This window comes from Lemur catta, chromosome 7, assembly GCF_020740605.2.
Source record: "Lemur catta isolate mLemCat1 chromosome 7, mLemCat1.pri, whole genome shotgun sequence".
Classification (NCBI taxonomy): Eukaryota; Metazoa; Chordata; class Mammalia; order Primates; family Lemuridae; genus Lemur; species Lemur catta.
This window is the reverse complement of record NC_059134.1, coordinates 64,407,829-64,427,829: the sequence shown is the minus strand read 5'-3', so window position 1 is coordinate 64,427,829 and position 20,001 is coordinate 64,407,829. Positions and strand designations below refer to the sequence as shown.

The 20,001-nt window shown below is 34.7% G+C and overlaps 1 protein-coding gene and 2 non-coding genes across 5 annotated transcripts in view; 1 reads left to right on the top strand and 2 right to left on the bottom strand.

Moving 5' to 3' along the window:
• Nucleotides 1-20,001, top strand: part of STK33 (serine/threonine kinase 33) — a 129,310-nt gene that overhangs the window by 20,602 nt on the left and 88,707 nt on the right. The gene's annotated exons all lie outside the window — the stretch shown is intronic.
• LOC123643069 lies at nt 10,448-10,549 on the bottom strand. The gene has a single exon (XR_006736643.1). It is a non-coding gene; the product is annotated as a U6 spliceosomal RNA (small nuclear RNA).
• Nucleotides 11,983-12,109, bottom strand: LOC123643149. Its single transcript, XR_006736706.1, has one exon. It is a non-coding gene; the product is annotated as a small Cajal body-specific RNA 20 (non-coding RNA).

Below are 20,001 nucleotides of genomic sequence, written 5' to 3'. Positions count from 1 at the left end.
TTTTCCCCGTTGTTCTGTTATACACAGGAATAGCTCATTTCTGGAAATGGGAGGGCTAACTGAATTGGTGCTATATTGGCTTATAGTGAAATCTCTAAAGAAATGTATTCCTCTAAGGACTCTTTTCTTTATATCTTCTGAAATTATGATTTGCCTCTAGCCATAATTTTTTCCACAAATAATAATAACAAATAATTTTATGTCACTGAGCTATGTACCAGTGTTCTAGATACTTTTCATATTTTGACTTATTTGATCTTCATGTTAACCCCATGAAGTGGGTTTTCCCATTTTACAAGTGAGGAAACAGGTAAATATTACACGGCAAGAAAATGACAGAGGTGAGCCATGAACCAGAGTCTCTGCTCTTAACCTTATTCCATGTTGCCTAGCTTGAAATGACTAAGAAGTAAATTTTATAATCAGTGTTTTAAACATTATTTTAACAATGTTGTAGGTTAGACAGCTGTTAGTTGTATTAAAGATCTTGCCAAGCTTGTTTAGTAATTTTAAGAATTTCCACTAGAGGTCAGTCTATCACCTGGTAATATAAATATTGTCTGCTTTCTGCTCTTAGAAGTGCAAAATTTCAAGTTGACTGCATTAAAGTAAGTAGTATGCTATGAAAGAGACTTGGATAGCAGAATAAATTTTGACTCAGAAACATAATGAGACATTTATAGTAAGAAAAGTGTATTTGACTATTATAAGACACAATAATGGCTCAATAGATTATATTTGCAGAATGTAATCAAGATATCTTGTGAGATGTCTGGCATAACGACCTTGATCTTTATTTGTTGCCTCTAAATTAACCACATGTTAAACATTAAACCAATTTTGGGTTACTAGTGGTCCAAATTTCTTTTCTTCTTTCTTTTTCCTTTCTTTTCTCTTCTCTTCTTTCTTTATTTTTTGAAACAGAGTTTTGCTCTGTTGCCTAGGCTAAGAGAGTGGTGCCTTCATCCTAGTTCAGTGTAACCTCAAACTCCTCGGCTTAAGCAATCCTCCCAAGTAGCTGGGATTATAGGCATGTGCCACCATGCCTGGATAATTTTTCTATTTTTTATAGAGACAGGGTTTCACTATGTTGCTCGGGTTCTTGAATTCCTGGCCTCAAGTGATTCTCTTACCTCCGCATCCCAAAGTGCAAGGATCATAGGTGTGAGACACTGCACCTGGCATCAGATTTCTTTTCTTGACTCACTTAATTCAGTCAAGGACTTAAAATATACCCAGAGAGTAATGAAATAGTGAAATGATTTAGTGTCCACTAAGAAATACTGTGATAATTTTAAGGCAATATGGGTCTAAGAATTTTTTTAAAAAAGTAACCTAGGGACTTTTATTTCTTAGCTCTAAAGCTTTAGAAATAACAAGGTACTGAATTAAGATGCAGAAACTAAGAGTTTTATTTAGAAGCAACATTTTGAGGTAATTTCTGTGCTTGTAAAGGAGGAAAGTCATATTTTGGAGGGATTAAATATATTTGGAGAGTCTAGCAGGGTCCTGAGTACAGAGTAATTAATCAGTTGACCAGTGATGTTAGTTATATGTAAGTGATGGTTCTGGCTATTGTAGGTTAAATAAAGCCTTTTAGGCAGCCTTCAAACTAACTGAAACAATCTGACTTGGCTTCAGATTTGTCACACTGGAAATGAGTGGCAACATGCAGAAGAAGCCAGGACAGGGAGGGGTGGGTCAGCAGAGTTTGTAAGTCTGGACAGGTAATAAATTAAATCCAGGGGATTGTTGGTAGAGTGAGGGACAAGAGAGTCCTGTAGATAGAGATAGGCAGAAGCAGACAGGATGTTGGGGTTCTGGGTAAACAAGTTGCAGCTAAGACCCAAGAAGTCTTCAAAGGCAGCAGAGAACAAATGAACACAAAGGTAAGAGTTAATGATTTCTAATGGTACCTGTCCCTTATTGTGTACTTATTTATGTGCGAGCTACTGTGCTAAGAGCTTTTTGTGCATTATCTCATTTTTTCCTTATAATAATTTTATGGGGCAGGTTCTAATCCCTTTTCACAGACAAGATGACTGAGGCTCAATGAGTTTCGATAGCTCGTCTGGGGCCATACAGCTTGTAAATGGCAGAACTGAGATTTGAACACAGGGTTTTGTGACTCCAGTCATGAAACTCTGCTTTCTGATGCAGAAGGTACTTTTTTGGTCCCAGTTTTATGCTACCTGCAATGTAGGGATAGCCATAGGCTTATATCCAGCGGGAAATTAATACCACCAGTAAACCTCAATGACAACAAAAGCAGAAGGTTATAACTTCCAGGGAGGTTAGGATGGGGATATTTTTGTTAAAAAATATGAAGTATCTTACCCTTTGCCTACAAATCACAGTGAAAACCTATATTCTCCAGGTGGCACTGATTAGATGGTAGTGAATCTATCTCTTGTACTTCTTACTACTTTTTTTTTTTCCTTCCTAAAATCCACTAATTATCTTACTAGGTGTTCACTCTGTTGGCTTGGTTTTTCATAAATGACACTCCTAGAGGTGCCCTTTCAAGGGCTTTCTAGAGTCTTAATAGAAAGAGTAGTGGGCAAACCTAAAAGGAAGTTTAGGGTTCACTAATTTGGTCTGTCAGTATACTTTTGTCACTTTATTTTTATACCTGCAGGCAGCAGTGCTTCTGAGACCTTTTAGTCCTTTAAAGATAGCTTTGATCCTAGATCTCTTTCTGCTTGGGATATGTTTTTGAAGGGATGAGGACAGAATGTCAGCTTTCTTCTCCCAAAGGCACCCGTTGCTGAATTTCCCCTATAATCTGGGACTTTCATCATTTCTTCCATGTTGATGGTGGTGCTAGACCTGGGGAATAACATTTATCTTTTGTTTTTTGACCTAAGTGACTGGTTAATGGTGAAAGGTCCATCAGCTGAGAATGCTTTTAATAAGGCCCTTTCTTTTGTGGTCTTGCCAGGGTTTATCTGTGGTCAACTGCAAAAAGTATTTCCCAAGTTTCTTCACTCTTTTCTTCTGAAGTTGCTTGAAGGTGATACTTAGGAAGAGTACATCCACACGCTGCACAAGGGCAAGCAAATGGAAAGTTCTTCTCTTTATATAGCTTTGAATCTCTTGGGTAAAACTTTGATTTATTTTGACAAAATAGTACAGAATTCTTAACCTAGCAGTATAATGTAACACTGGATCCACAAGTGCCAGACTCCCTTCTGGGCAGAGAAGTCTCAGCAGAATTCTCTAAGACCAGAGTGCCTACTTTTTCCATAAGACTTTTGAGATTAAATTTCTTTATCCTTGTTTTTAATCTATCAATGCCCAAAGTCATCTCTCTCTCCTACTTCGTATTTCATAGGGAAGGAAGCCATTTGCCAGGAATTGCCTAAATTCCCTGCAACCAAATCTACATACCTACTTCTCAGATAGCTTTCCAATTGGCCTTCCTACTAGTTTCCATTCTAGACTCTATTATATCCTGAAACTAAAGTCATATTTTATAAATAAAAATATGATCCTGCTGTTTCTTCACTTAGAACTTATTTGTTACTTTGCATTGCTTGTAGGATAGAGCCTCAGATCTTTAATATATTGATAGCTAATGATGTCCTTTAGGATATGGCCCCTGGCCTACCTCACCATCTTTGACTGACAACAGTATAGCCCTTCTTCTTCACAGTCCAGCCATACTGGTTCTCTTTAATTTCCTCAAATCTGCCAAGTTCCTCAGTGGATCCTCTTTTTGGAATACATTCTTTGCTTTCCCCAGCTAACTGATCTGTTCTTTAGATCTCTGCTTGTGCCATTCTTTCTGGGAAATACTGATATAGTCATAGCTCTTTTAATATTAGTTCAAGTTAGTTGCATTATTTTCTAGGTGCTTTTATTGCCAGGAAGTTTCAGTATCTGCTTCTTGAGGACTCTCCCTTTATGTTGTGTGTTGTCTGAGAACCTGGGAGTACCAAAAGGTAAGTTCCATGTACCATGTGGAGAGTGAACTGGAAATCTGATAAGTATAATGTAGCTGTTGTTGATAAAGACTGTTGCTGTTGAAGAATGGTCCTGCACAGGCCAAAGGGACAGACTGCCTACTGTATTTGTGATGACGTGCCCAAGATGCAGAATGTGCATTTTACATTCATATATGTACAAATTTGTGTTTATATGTTTAGTCATTGTTCCTCAAAGATAATCTTCTGTCATCATGGGTATAGGTTGGGCTGGAGTCATCCTTCCTCATGATCACTTGGGCTGGACTGAGCTTGGTTCACCAACCTAGACTGCTCCTGCCTAGTGAGTACTCCTTTGGTGATGTTTATATCCATTCTTGCCAGAAGACTTTGATCAGGGCAATGTTAGATTTACTCCAGTAACTAACTTTGAATACCAAGGAGTACTCCCAGAAGGCCTATGGGCTTTTTATTCCAAGAAAAAAGGTAGTTATTGCTAGGTCATGCATCCAAGAAAGGTCCTGTTCTAATCAGATACAGGGTACTTACTCATTTTGCAATCTGTCACTATGGGAGGCAACTTATGACTCTTTACAAAATAAAGAAAAGAGCTTCAAGGAGTCTTTGCCTCTCCTTGAACTGAGAAGCAGCTCAGAGATTCTCTAGCTAAAACAATATAATCCATACCTCTTGGATACTCTAATCTCTGCTTAAACAACTGTCTTTTACTTATTGATGTATTATGCTTGTGATTATTTGTTTACAATAATAGTCTGTCTTCCCTAGTATAACATAAGCTCCAAGAGGGTAGAAACTATTTCTTTCTCCTTCATGGCTGTATCTTTAGTGCCTCTCAAAGTGCCTAGCACATAGTTAACATTCTATGCATATTTGCTGAGTGAATGAATTTTAAGTTTCATAAAGTAGAATTTTAATAGTAACTATTATTTCTAAGAATTCAGAAGATATTTAGAAAAGTAAAGCCATGTTAACCATATTCCCTATCAAGAAACTAATTCAAAATCAACAAGTAGAATGAAAAAACAAAAAATAAAATTCTATGAAACTAGGAAATGGCTCAGTTCTAAGCTATGGACTGGTATCTAAGGAGTATAGTAAAATATGGATCAAATCAAAGGAGGATGCTAAAAGCTGATACATACCTCTTTAGATTGTAAACAGAGTGCACATTTCACTGAAAGTAAGTGAGGTGGCCCTAAGTGCCTCATCCTGTGAGGTTTAAGAATTGGGACAGGCTATGGGAGAAACTGGAAAATCCCCAAGGGAGCCAGTGCTATATATCTCTGGGGAGAGAAAGAGAGAGAGAGAGAGAGAGAGGGAGAGAGGGAGGTAGGTGAGGGTGAGGCTAAGGGGACAGTATCTTTTGACTTCTAACCTACAGTGAAGTGGAGAGGAAGAAAGAAGAAGAAATGACAATGAGTTTTGCAGCAGTTGACCAGAAGCAAATGAATAGAAATGAATAAGCAAAAAATTGGCAAAGCAAAGTTGGCTAAATTACTTTAAGCATACAGATAAAGTACATTTCAGATTCACAATTATTTTGGGAAACAGAATTTCCAAAAAAATACATCTATATCGCTTAAAGAAATTGAAAGGGGAATACAGGGTTTTTAAACATTGGAATTAAGGAAAGAAAGGCAATCTCTCTCTGGCTGTGAGAATCATGAGATGTGAGCTGTTGGCAGCCATATTCCATGCCTTGTGGAGGAAGTTGGTCTGTCTGTGATAGAGGGAGCCAAGCCAACACACAGAAGCAGAAATAAGAGACAAGAGAGAAATAGTCCTCGTTGAGATAAACAGTCCTGATGGTTCTGCTTATCCCTGAGGCCTAGTTGCACTTTATGCATTTCCTGGAGTTTTATGAGGTACTCCAGTGTCCTTCCAATAAATTCATTTTATCTAAGCTAGTTTAAGTAGGCTTCTTTCATAAGCTTGAAACTAAGAGTTCTATCTAAAATAATATATACATAATAAAGACAGGCAGAGAATATCCAACACGTGTTATCGGTGTGCCTAATAAAAAAGAGCAGAGCAAATGAACAGAAACATTTCAGATATATAACGGAGAAAAAACCTTCAGAGATTAAAGGAATTAGTAATCTTTAGATTAAAAGGACACAGAGTTCTAGAAAAACTGAAAGAGGATAATCAATACTGAGTACGCATGTAGTGAAGTTATTTTTGTTTCACAATTAAAAAAAGGATCCTATAGGCATCAGGCAAAAAAAGCAAGTCACCCAAAAGGGGGCAAATCAGACTTGCCCCAAATATCATAACAACTAAAGCCAGGAGGCAGTAGAACAGTGTCTCTAGAGCTTTAGTGGGGTGTGTGAGGGTAGGAAGGAGTGTGACCCACAGACTTGATATCTGGTCAAGCTGTTATATGCATAAATGTAACAAACATTCAAGGACCTATAGTCCCCCCAAAATTGCCTCATGAATAAAATAAATCATCTAAGTGATAAAATACAGAAAAAGAACTTGAGAATGGAGAAGCAGAGGTATGAGAGGATTGGCAGGGCACATGGAATCTATTTAAATATAGGCTAAGTCAAGTCTAAATATCTGTGCATACTATGAGACAAAAATGTAAAATTAATAATGAATAAAAGATTTATATAACAGACAAAAAGTGGGGAAGATAGACTAGGTAGAGGTATATAAAAGCATATTAACTCTTCATTTATCTTAGTGGAGAGAGAGTCTGCAGATATTTGCTAACATTGATGAATTTGCTGGTCTGAGTTGAAATCTTGGCAGTGCCATATACCAGCTGTGCAACCTCAGATAAGTTTAAATCTCATATGTAGTTACAGAATCTTCATCTGTATCATGGAGATAATGATACTACCCACCTACTAGGGTTGTTGTGAAGATTAAATGCAATAATGTATTTGAGATGCTTAGAATAGTACCTGGCCCAGAGTAAGCATTCAATAAAAATTACCTATTATTTATTATTATTATTATTTTAAGGAGAAAACATGGGTAGTTTTATAATCTTGGGACAGAGAAAGTCTTTCTAAGCATAACTATAAACCCAGTGACCATAAAGGAAAACATTAATAATTTGACTTTATAAAAACTAAAAGCTTTTGTTTTGCATGGCAAAATCATCATGATAAGAATCAATGAACAAAAACCCAAGTGGGGAAGAATAATTGCAATGTATTTGACAGAAGAAGGATTGATATCATTAATATTCAGAGATCAATGATAAGTCAACAAGAAAAAGATGAGGAAAAATCAATATGAACAGACATTTTATAGAAAAATGAAAGTAGTAAAAATTTGAAAACATACTTAGCTTCACTTATAATTAAGGAAGTAGAAATTAAAATGAGATGCTATTTTTCATTTACCAAATTGACCAAGATGAAAAAGTTTGAAAATATCTAATACAAAGGATATGATAAAATAGGCACTCTCATATCTCCTTTCTTGAGGTCAAGTTGGTATTTATCAAAATTGTAAATGCTTACACCTTTATCTCTGTAATAGTACTGCTAAAAATATATTCTATGAATATATTCATCTTAGTATACAATGATAGATGCAAAAGGTTGTTGCTTATAGCATTATTTATGACAGAAACAAAATGGAAACAATTTACTTGACTATTGATATGAACTTGTTAAATAATTTAGAGTGCTTATATACCTTGGAATATTATATAGCCATTAAAACAAAAGATGTATATATATATGTGTGTGTGTATATATATACTGATAATGGAAAAATGCTCAGGCTATAATATTTAGGAAAAAGTAAGTTACATGGGAATGGGTACAGTATGACCTTATTTACTAAAAGTAATACATAATTTTTATATTTATATATGTGCACTTAGAATGTTACACAAGAACCATTGAAAGTAGTTTTTCTCTGAGGTGGAGAATGGAGATGCTGTAGACTTTTATTTTTATTTTATACCCTCTGGACTCTTCCAATTTTTATTACAGCAATTATTTTCTAATTTTATAGTAATTAAAAACAAAATATCTTTTCACTGGTAGCGACTATGTTGCTTTTGAAAATGGAATTTAATGTTTTGGGAATAAATGTATTTTGGGTAAATAGTAAAACAAATCAAGTAAGTTCAAATAATGTTTTTTCAACAAAAATTTTGTTAGCTTCTACTTTGCATGAAGTACTGAACTGAGAGCTCTTGATGCTTATCAGCCTATGGAACAGATAATGCTTGATAAATGCTGTAAATAGATGTTCAGACATTTCTCCTCAAGGTTGAATTTTCTTAATTAAAAACAAATGAAACAAAATCTGTTAGTGAGTACTATTTTTACCACATGGCCATTGTTGTGATATCAATCTAGAAACTGTCACCAAGGGCAGGAAGAAATGCTTTGCTAAGGTTTGTGAATTTGGTTATGCCAGTTTGTTGGCTTTGCATTTTGCGGTGTTGAGAATATGTGAGAAGGTGTGTTAATGACAATGCTGATGATGACAGGAAAAGAAGATCCCGTATTCCTGAGCAAAAACTAGATTTGATCAAATGCTATATTTACCAGTGATGTTTAGATTTTGTGTCACTATATACTTACTGCCGAAAGGGCAGTGATTTTACGAAGATTGTACTTTCATGGAGGCAAGTGGACCACTCAGTTTGGCATTTGATTTATACAAATCTATTTAGAAATTGTGACTTTTTTATTGGAGAGTCAGTGATTCTTCAAAATCTTATGATTCTATTGTGCTCAAGACATTTGACCAATGGGAGATGATTGCAGTATCCAGTTGGCCTTAGCCATTTGAATTTGAATATCTACATAGTCAGTTCTGCTATTAACAGAACTGTCTTGAAAATGTGAATTTGTTGCAACATCATTCATATATTAGGAAACAATTTGAGCATAAATAATTTTGTGTTTGCTCTTGCACGATTTTGTCAGTGAGAAACACCAAGTGAACACAGAATACCATGCCCATTTGAACCGAGCTGTGTAGGAACACACAAAACGGACACATGCACACACCTAGAATATCTACCAGCTTAGCCTCAGTTCACAGTGTATTATGAGCCACACCCACCCTCAACCGGTGTCACAGCTTTCCCTCTGATTTCAGATAACCTTCCTTCCACCACCTCACAATTAACTCACAAGCTGCAACCTTTCCAACACTCATACCCACACGCAAACTTCAGGTCTTTTTCAAGGTAAGGTGCCATATTTAAATTTCCTAACAACATGTATAAAACTATGCTGCAGCTTTTATTTCATTCCTATGTTGTGTGAGTGTGTGTCATTATCTCCATGATACAGATGAAGATTCTGTAAGTACATATGAAATTTAAACTTATCTGAGGTTGCACAGCTGGTATGTGGCACTGCAAAGATTTCAACTCAGACCAGCAAATTCATCAATGTTAGCAAATATCTGCAGACTAAGGTTTGGAGTGTTGTGTCCCTAACTACATTTCCCCCATAAGCCCTATGTTTTCTACTGTGTTATTTTTGCATACTGTAGTGATTTTTAGGAACATAGGTGTTTCCTTATGGTAAAACTAACTGCCTCCTTGAACAGATCTGTGCTGATCTTTTTTTTCCTTTCATTTTAAGTTTATGTAATGCATCTGATTTGCAAAATTCAATTGCCCAAACACCCCCCAAATGAATGATGGGAATCATATTTGTCCTTTTGTTGCAGGTTTTCCATTGTACCAAGTTAGCTTAACATTTCTCGTTTTAAATCAACTTCTCTAGTTCCTTACTGGTAGTTGTTTAGGCCTTCTTAGTTCATGCACACTAGTGAATTGGGTGATTTTCTAAATTAAAATTTTGCGAAGGGCTGCATCTTGAGATAAGGTCCCAAATGCCTCATGTCCCAACTCCTTTGGACTTCTACGATGTAGGCCCATTATATTGCTAATGTTCTATATGTTTATTATTATATGAAGAAAACCTTGCACCAAGTTTGTGGTGTGAAGGACATAGGTACAAATAGCATGTGATTGAAAATCAATTATTTATTATTTGGAAATGAATTATTTGCCAAAAAACCCTTAGTTATCTTTCTTTGAGGGTTTTTATGTACTCCAGTTATGATTTAAAGTAAAATCTTTCTCATTCAATGTTGAAGTTCCTTTTTGAGTTTCTGATAAGATATGCATGGATCAAGGAGTTACAAGTCTATAATTGCCTTCTTTACATCTTAGAATGCTTTTTTTGTACTCAGATTCTGTCCCTTATTCTAGTTCACTTAGTAGTTGCACCATGAATTATTTCTGTAAATATGAGATATAGGAATGTATATTTTGACTTGAATATTTGCTTTAAAGTTTTCTTTGTAGAAGTATAGACTTTTATTATGATTTTAGCACATAGTAATTTGGCCTTAATTTGAAAGTTAAGGTTTCTTTTAATTTTCTATTTGAAAGAAAGTATCTTAGCCAATAGTAAGTACATTTAACAAAGAGGGGCAATTACAGTGGTGACCTTAAAAATCTGTTCATTTCTTCTTCATTCATTAATTCATTTTCTTAAAATATGGAATGCTTCACGAATTTGCATGTCATTCTTGTGCAGGGGTCTTGCTAATCTTCTCCGTATCATTCCAATTTTATTAATAGTATATGTGATGCTGAAGTGAGCACCATTCATTCTTCATAGAATAAATATTTTTTAGGTGCCTACTATGTGTTATATCATTTTAGGCTCTGGAGACTACAATGATGAGCAGAAACACAGTCCTTCCTCTTACAATCTAGTTGGGGAGATAGACTTTAGTTAATTAGTGACCAAAATATATAATTATAAATTGTAGTAAGTGCTATGAAGAAAAAGTACAAGTTCCTTTGGAAGAGAGAAACAGGGGGACCCAATTTGGAAAAGTAATTTAAAAAAGGCCTTTCTGAGGAAGTGACATTTAAATGAAACCTACAGGATAGGAGTTTACCAGAAGGGAAAGGGGGTGGAAGGATTTCCAGGCAGAGGCAAGAGGTTTTGTGATATCATTTTATAGTACTTATGACCTTTTTAGATGCTTATATAATTAGGTACTAGTCTATGAGCAAGACAGTTTATAGAGCTGTGTTACTGAAAACATACATATAAATTACATTTTTATAAATGAATTCCTGAATTCCTGCAGGCTTACATTATATTCACTGTGCTATATCATCTGCATTTGATTGATGTTCAGTTACTTCAATTACTGCTAGATTGATCTTTCCAAAGCACAACTTTGATAATGCTTTTTCCTGCTCAGAAATCTTTACCAGCCCTCGAATTACCCGATAAAATCCAGACTTCTCAGCCTCATGGTGAAGCCCTCCCAAACTAGGTTGGCCCTCCCTAGTTTCAATATCCTACTTCAACTTTAATTACTCTTCTTTCTACAGTACTCTCGGTTAGTCAACAGAACTTCTGGATGAGCATGGGTGCTTTCTCAAATGCCCACTTTTGTTTGCATTGTTTCTATTCCTTTACAATCTGTTTACCTCTTTGTAAGAATTTCCTGTTCATCTCTCTTTCTCTCTCCAGGCCTAGTTCAAATGTTATCATTCAATCTCAATGTCTTTTCTGATTGCCCAGATGGAATTAACTTCTTTTTCTTCTGTCTTCTCATGGCATTTTATTTTTACTGTTCTTTAGGCACTTCTCCGTTCTTTTTTTAAAAAAAAATCGATATTATTTTAAATTGACAAATCATAATTATATATATTTATGGGGCACAATGTGATGTTTTGATACATGTATACAGCGTGGAATGATTAGATCAATCTAGTTAACATATTCAGCACTTCACTTATTTTTTATGGTGAGATATTTGAAATTTACTCTTAGTTATTTCAAAATGTACAGTTCATTATTATTGACTATAGTTGCCCTGTGGTGCAATATAGCTCAAAACCTATTCTTCATGTTTAACTGAAACTTTGTATCCTTTGACCAACAACTACCTATTCTCCATTGCTGCCTCTGGTAACCATTATTCTACTCTCTACTTCCATGATTTTGACTTTTTAAGATTCCACATATAAGTGAGATCGTGTGGTATTTGTCTTTTTTCCCCCAAATATCTGAGGTAGGAAAACAAGGCTTCCCAGCTCATGACAGTCCTGATGACCCTCAAGAGCTGGGCTTGGTCTCTCACAGGGCTTAGGAGAAAAGGGACCCCAACAATCCCCGGGGAGACAGGCCCAGGTCTTTGTCTTTCTGTGTTTGTCTTATTTTACTTAATGTAAAGGTCCTCCAGGTTTATCCACATCATCAGAAATGACAGGATTTCCTTCTTTTTTAAGGCTGAATAGTATTCCATTGTATGTATATACAACAGTTTTTATCCATTCATCTGCTGATGAGCACTAAAGTTGTTTCCATATCTTGACTATTGTGAATAATGCTTCAGTGAACATGGGAGTGCAGGTATCCCTTTGACATATTGATTTCAATTCCTTTGGATACATACCTAGGAGTGGGATTGGATCATATGGATGTTCTATTTTAGTTTCTTGAGGAACCTCCATAGTGTTTTCCATAGTGGCTATACTAACTGACATTCTCACCAACAGTGTATAAGGGTTCCCTTTTCTTTGCATCCTTGCCAACACTTATCTTTCATCTTTTTGTTAATAGCCATTCTAACAGGTGTGAGGTGATATCTCATTGTGGTTTTAATTTACATTTACCTGATGATTAGTGATGTTGAGCATTTTCCCATGAACATGTTGACCATTTGTATGTCTTCTTTTTAGAAATGTCTATTTGGGTCCTTTGTTCATTGTTAAATTGGGTTATGTATTTTCTTGGTATTGAATTGTTTGAGTTCCTTATAATTTTGTATGTTAAACCCTTATCAGATGTGTGGTTTGCAAATATTTTCTCCCATTCTGTGGGTTGCTTTTTCATTTTGCTAATTGTTTCCTTTGCTATGCAGAAGGTTTTCAATTTGATACAATCCCGGTTGTCTATTTTTGCTTTTGTTACTTGTGCTTTCAGGGTCATATAAAAAAAATCATTGCCCAGTCTAATGTGGAGCTTTCCCCTTATGTTTTCTTCTAATAGTTTTATAGTTTCAGGTCTTATATTTTAATCCATTTTGAGTTAATTTTTATATATAGCATGAGATAAAGATCCAGTTTCATTCTTCTGCATGTGGATTTCCAGTTTTAACAACACCATTTATTTATTTATTTTTTTATTTTATTTTATTTTTATTTATTTATTTTTTTGAGACAGAGTCTCGTTCTGTTGCCCGGGCTAGAGTGAGTGCCGTGGCGTCAGCCTAGCTCACAGCAACCTCAAACTCCTGGGCTTAAGCGATCCTACTGCCTCAGCCTCCCGAGTAGCTGGGACTACAGGCATGCGCTACCATGCCCGGCTAATTTTTTTTTCTATATGTATTTTTAGTTGGCCAGATAATTTCTACTTTTTAGTAGAGATGAGGTCTCACTATTGCTCAGGCTGGTCTTGAACTCCTGACCTCGAGCGATCCACTCGCCTCAGCCTCCCAGAGTGCTATGATTACAGGCGTGAGCCACTGCGCCCGGCCAACACCATTTATTGAAGAGGTTGTGCTTTACCCATTGTATGTTCATGGCACCTTTGTCAAAAGTCAGTTGACTATAAATGTGTGGGTTGATTTCTGGGCTTTCCATCTTGTTACACGGGTCAATGTGTCTCTTTTTATGCCAGTAGCATGCTGTTTTGATTATATTAGTTTGTTAAGTATGAAATATCTGATTTCCTTAAGTACTAAGTTTGACAGTTGATATCTTTGACATTTCACTTTGACATTTATTGTTTTATTTTTATTGTGAAGGCACATCCTCAGTCCTTCAAATGAACATTTTGGCTCGTGATTGTCTTGAAAATTTTTTTTAGAGCAATTTTTGTGAAACCATGGATAAGTCAAAAATTCGTGTTATTTTTGAATATGAGTTCCATCGTGGATCCAATGCAGTGCAGACAGCTGTAAATATCAACGAAGTGTCTGGGAAGGATGTGGCTAATGAACGCACAGTACTTTGATGGTTTGAGAAGTTCTGTTTTGGTGATTTTAATATTGAAAATAAGCCACATGGATGACCTGAGACCAAGATGTATAATGATGAGCTCAAATCTGTAGTGAAAGCGAATCCATCTCAACCTGTGTGAATTAGCATCAAGGTTTGACATTACTATTCCAACAATATTGGACCATTTGGAACAAATTGGCAAGGTAAAGAAGCCAGGTAGATGGGTACCACATAAATTAAACAAGCGTCTTAAGAGAAATCATCTTGAAGTTTGCTTTTCTTTGCTGTCACGACATAAAGGTGAAATATATCTATACCATATTGTTATGTGTGATGAAAAATTCTTTTTAACAATCTCAAGCATTTGGCACAATGGTTGGATAAATATGAAGTGCCAAAACACAGTCCAAAACTGAATATTCATCAAAAAAAAAAAGCTATTTCATGACTGTTTCTTTGGCTGTGCAGAAGCTTTTTAATTTAATCAGGTCCCATTCATTTATTTTTGTTGTTGCCATGATTGCCTTAGGGGTCTTCTTCATAAATTCTTTGCCTAGGCCAATGTCTGTAAGAGTCTTTCCTTTTTCTGCATCTATTAAGATGATCATATGAACTTTGTTTTTGCTTTTGTTTATGTGGTGAATCATATTTATTGATTTACATGTGTTGAACCATCCTTGCATCACTGGGATGAAGTCCACTTGGTCCTGGTGGATTATTTTTTTATGTGCTATTGAATTCAGTTTGTTAGTATTTTACTGAGGATTTTTACATCTGCATTCATAAGGAATATTGGTCTGTAGTTTTCTCTTTTTATTATGTCCTCCCCTGGCTTTTGTATCAAGGTGATACTGGCTTCATAGATTGAGTTGGGGAGGATTCCTTCTTTCTCCATATTATGGAATAATTTCTATATCATGTGAACCAGGTTGTCTTTGTAGGAATGATAGAATTTGGCTATGAATTTTGCTGGTCCAGGACTTTTTTATTGTTGGGATGTTTTTTATTAGTATTTTGGTCTCACTGTTTGTTATTGGTATGTTCAGGAATTCTCTTTCTTCCTGGGTGAGTCTTGGGAGGTTGTGGGTTTCCAGGAGCTTGTCTATTTCCTCTACATTCTCTAGTTTATGTGTGTAGAGATTTATGTAGTATTTATGGATGATGTTTTGTATTTCTGTGGTATCAGTTGTAATGTCACCTTTGTAATTTCTAATTGAGCTTATTTATTTGGGTCCTTGTTTTCTGTTCTTGGTTAATCTAGCAAGAAATCTGTTGATTTTGTTTATCTTTTCAAAGAACCAACTTTTTGTTTTGTTAATCCTTTGTATTTTTTTTTTCCAATTCATTTCGTTATGCCCTGACCTTCATTATTTCTTTTCTTCTACTGGGTTTGGGTTTGGTCCATTCTTCTTTTTCTAGTTCCTTGAAGTGTGATATTAGGTTGTTAATTTGTGATCTTTCTGTCTGTTTGATGTAGGCATTTAAGGCTATGAATTTTTTCCTGAGGAATGCTTTTGCTGTGGATACCTTGTGTCCTATTGTGTATTTTAAAAAGTTACAGTAAGTGAAGGTTAACTTATTATTGAAGGAGATTTTTCTAATAAGTTTATTGTTGCCTAAATGTAGAGTGCTTGTAAAGTCTATAGTAGTATACAGTAATGTCCTAGCCCTTCACATTTGCTCACCACTTCCTCACTGACACCCTCAGAGCAACTTCTAGTCCTGCAAGCTGCATTCATGGATAAGTGCCCTACACAGGTATACCATTTTTTATCACCTGTACTGTATTTTTATTGGACCATTTCTATGTTTAGATATGTTTAAATTCACAAATACTTACCATTGTGTTACAATTGTCTACAATATTAAGTACAGTAACATGCTTTACAGGTTTGTAGCCTATGAGCTATAGGCTCTACCATATAGCCTAGGTATGTAGTAGGCTGGACCATCCAGTTTTGTATAACTCTATGATGTTCACATAATGATGAAATCACCTAATGCATTTCTCAGATGTATCCCCATTTTAAGTGACACATTGACTGTATTTTGAAATTAGGAGGTGTGATTCTTCTAGGTTTGTTCTTTTTGCTCAAGATTGTGTTGGCTATTCATCTCCCTTGTTTTGAAGTTATTTCTGGGCTTGTCTTATCTTCCTAACTAGGCTTATAAGCTTCTTGAGGCCAGAGCCTGTGAAGAATGAGTCTTTGCTTCTTTCACTGTGCCTAAGACAGTCCCTTGCATATGGTAGGCTCTCAATAAAAATTTGTTGAAGGAATTTATAAGTTAATTGTAGGTGGCTAGTGAAAGAGTAATTGATAATCTTTAAACAAATGCATCAGGGGACTGATATGTACATAAATCCTTTGTAATGTTAGTAATCCTAAATTCATGTTTTCTTATAAAAGAGTACTAGTCAATTGAGATATTTATGTCTTTTTGCCCATTTCAGCAAGACTGAGATTATTTTAGATTCATAAATACTGCTGTCATTTCTATTTTTGCCTCTCTTTTGAAGGTTTGCATGCTCATTTAGCTGTAAAAAAGAATAAAAAGAACAAATCAACACCTTCTCTGGTTGTGACTCCTAGTGGGGAGACATAGATTTGAAAGCTTGTCTAAGTAATGTACTTATTTTGATTGTTTTGGGTTTCCAAGTGCATGTGGCTTCTGATGAGCTTGGAATAATCCCACAAAGAATTTCCTTATTCATTGGTTCATTTCGACTTATACTTCTGGCAGACAACTTCCTATTTATAAGTTTTTATTAAAAACCATTTTTCTTTGAGAAGTTGTGCCCTTCACTTCTCTCTGAATAAACATTTGAACACCTTTTTAGATTGCTCTTCAATCTATGACCGTAAGTAGGAGTGTGTCATGGCTTTAGCTGATGCAATTCTTAGAGTATTTCTTATTGGAATAACATTTTCTCAGGGCAATATTTAAATATAAGAGACAATGATATATTTCTTGTAGAAACATTTGTCTCCAAGGACAACTATAACAAAGTACAGTAGCAGAATAATGTGTAAACATTTATGATTGAGTTAGTATTTGTAATTCATTTAATATTATTGTTTTGGCTAGAAGCATTTCTTTATCCATCTCTTTTAGTTATATTCACTTTTCCCCGTTATATAAATGGTAGGTTCTTTAAAGGGAGCTCATTTGGGAGTTCCATATCTTTATGATTAACTATTGTTCTTCAAATTTAACCTTGTAATAATGAATCTATATAAATTAATGAGTATATATGAATTATCAGAGGTTCTTTTTCTTTGAATATAGCATTCCCTTTATTTACAAAATTATTATTTATGTAGTAAAACAACTGAAAAAAATTTTAAAAGCTATAAAGCAAAAATAATAATTATCCATAATTTTTCCTTTGAGAGACGATCATCATTCTAAGTATTAATAAAATCAATAACTAGGTAATAGTTAAGGATACATGTAAATCTGGATAAAATTAGACAATAAAAACCTGACTTCCATTTTGGGGGCAGTTTTCATATTAAATAAGGAACACTACAGTTTTAAAAATTTCTTTAAGATTATTTTGAATTATAAATTGTGAATTACTATTTAGAAAGATCATGTGGGCCTTTTAACCTTTTCTAGCTGCATTGTTCACACAGGGAGTATTTGTAAAGAGTATTTCAGTTTTAGTTATTTGGTCTTGACTTGCAAATTGAAATATCTTGGTTAATCAAGAAATGTGGCTAAATAGAATAATAGTGTTTTAATTTCTATAGTTAAAACATATTTTAAAGCTCTTAATCACTTAAGACATTTGAAATTATTTGACTTGCTAATTTGAATGGCAATTAAATGGCCAATATGTGTCCCTCTTTTAGATTCCTTGGAACAGTATCATATGGCAAGATCTTTAATGGATATGTGATTTTTCATCTGTTTGGTTATGTTTGACACCATAGAAGAATCTGATGAATGAGTAGATAAAGATTGTGAGAACAGAAACAGAGTCTGTATTAGGCAGCATCAAATTGATGGAGATAATAAGTTTATAAAAAGTAAAAACTAAATTTTTTCATTTATTAAAATTCATTCATTCATTCAGCAAGTATTTTTTCATCATTCAAGCATACTTGATCATGTGCTTGGGATTATTTTAGTTCAGAATTTCTCAACATTGGCACTATTGACATTTTGGACTGGATAATTCTTTGTTATGGGGTTGCTATGCATTGTAGATGTTTTGCAGCATCGCTCATTTCTTACCCTCTAGATGCCAGTAGCACTCCCCCAGTTGTGGCAACTAAAAATGTCCCCAGACATTGCCAAATGTCCCCTGGGAGGCAAAATCGCTCCTGTTCGAGAAACACTGGTTTAGATGACAAACATTTTAAAAGCACATTAAAAAAATGTATTTTATGTTGTTTCCCTATTTCACATTTGTATATATTTCATGTGATTTTGTTTGTCAATATTTCCGGGGTGGTGCCTTATCTGAAAATTAACATAGATTTTATAATGGTATATGGAACCGCTGTATTTATCATAGAAATACTGAAATAAAGCACTTACATTTAAAAAATTAGTAGTTGATTTAATCATGATTCTGTAACATTTATGATATCTTGAATCAAAGAACCTGCACTATTTCTTGATCTTTTGAAAGGTACTTTGTATTAAGAACAAATTCTTACAAAGAAACCTAAGATCTGTTATTTTTCCTCCTTTAAGAATGATCTTCTTCATCTTTTGTTTTAAAGGCTCTATAACTTATTGGTACTGCGTAAAAATTCCATTATTAGAGACTGCTCTCTTTGCTTCTCTGCTGCATCCTTTTCTGAAGTTATGAGAGATGTGAAACATAGTCTGAAAATTCATTCAAAGCTTTAAAACTTATTATATCCAGGAGAGACAAATTTAAGATTGCTGAGGTTTCTGGTTGAAGTACTTCAAGCAGAAATCCATACTCCATTAGACTCTCTAACATTGTGACCTTAATTTTCCAGATATTTTACCCTTTAAATTGAAAGTAGTATTTTAATACTATTTGAGTCTTTTGGAGGGGCTTGTAATATCGGTCTTAAGTTGTGAAACATTTGAAACAAATGAAAAGTAAAATAGCAACTAATTTAGGACTGTATAGTTTTATATATTTTTATTTCAAAATATACAGTGGTATAAAGATATGCATGGAATGTACTTAATGCGCTGGAGTTGATGAAAAAAGCTATTTTGTAAGGAGTTGTTCATACTGTACTTAAACAGAATTTCATTCATTAGATTTTTTTTCTTGGCATTGTCTGAGAGTTTCTGATTAGGATTAGTTGTTAAGTTCTCTGAAGTTGGGAAATTTACTTTGTGTAAAACTGTGGTCTGAGTGAAATGAAAATCTACCTGGACAATAGCTACTGAGTTATCTTGCTTCTGCAGATAAAGCAAGGAATGTAAAACTGTATTATAGTACTGAGTCAAGAAACCGATAACTATTTTTTAAAAACCCTCTATGGAGAAGGAAAGATTTGAAAAGCTTCTTGTTCTTTCATTAGTAAATTAGGTCAGTTTTTAAATAATATGCTCATTGAAATGTACACATTTCTCAAGTAATTGATATAATTTAATCCAATTCATATTTTAAAGATACAATAACTGAATTCTTTAGAGACCCTTAATTGCTTCATCTATGTTCCATTGTGAAATGTTGTTTTGAACTGAAATTTTTTAAAAAATAAATTTTATTGTGTATATTTGATGCTTATAACATATAGATAGTATAATGGGATATATATAGATAGTAAAATGGTTACTATAGTGAAGCAGATTCATATATCTACCATCTCACATAATTACTTTTTTGTGATAAGAGCAGCTAAAACCTACTTATTTAACAAAAATCCCTAATACAATTTTATTAACTTTAGTCTTCATGTTGTACATTAGATCTCTAAATTTGTTCACCCTACAAATCTGCTATTTTCTATCCTTTGACCCATATCTCTTAATTTCTTCTCCCACCACTGCCACCACCGCCACCCTCCCCCCCCCTGCCACCACCGCCGCCCTCCCCCGCCTGCCCGCTGGTGGTAATCACTGTTTCATTCT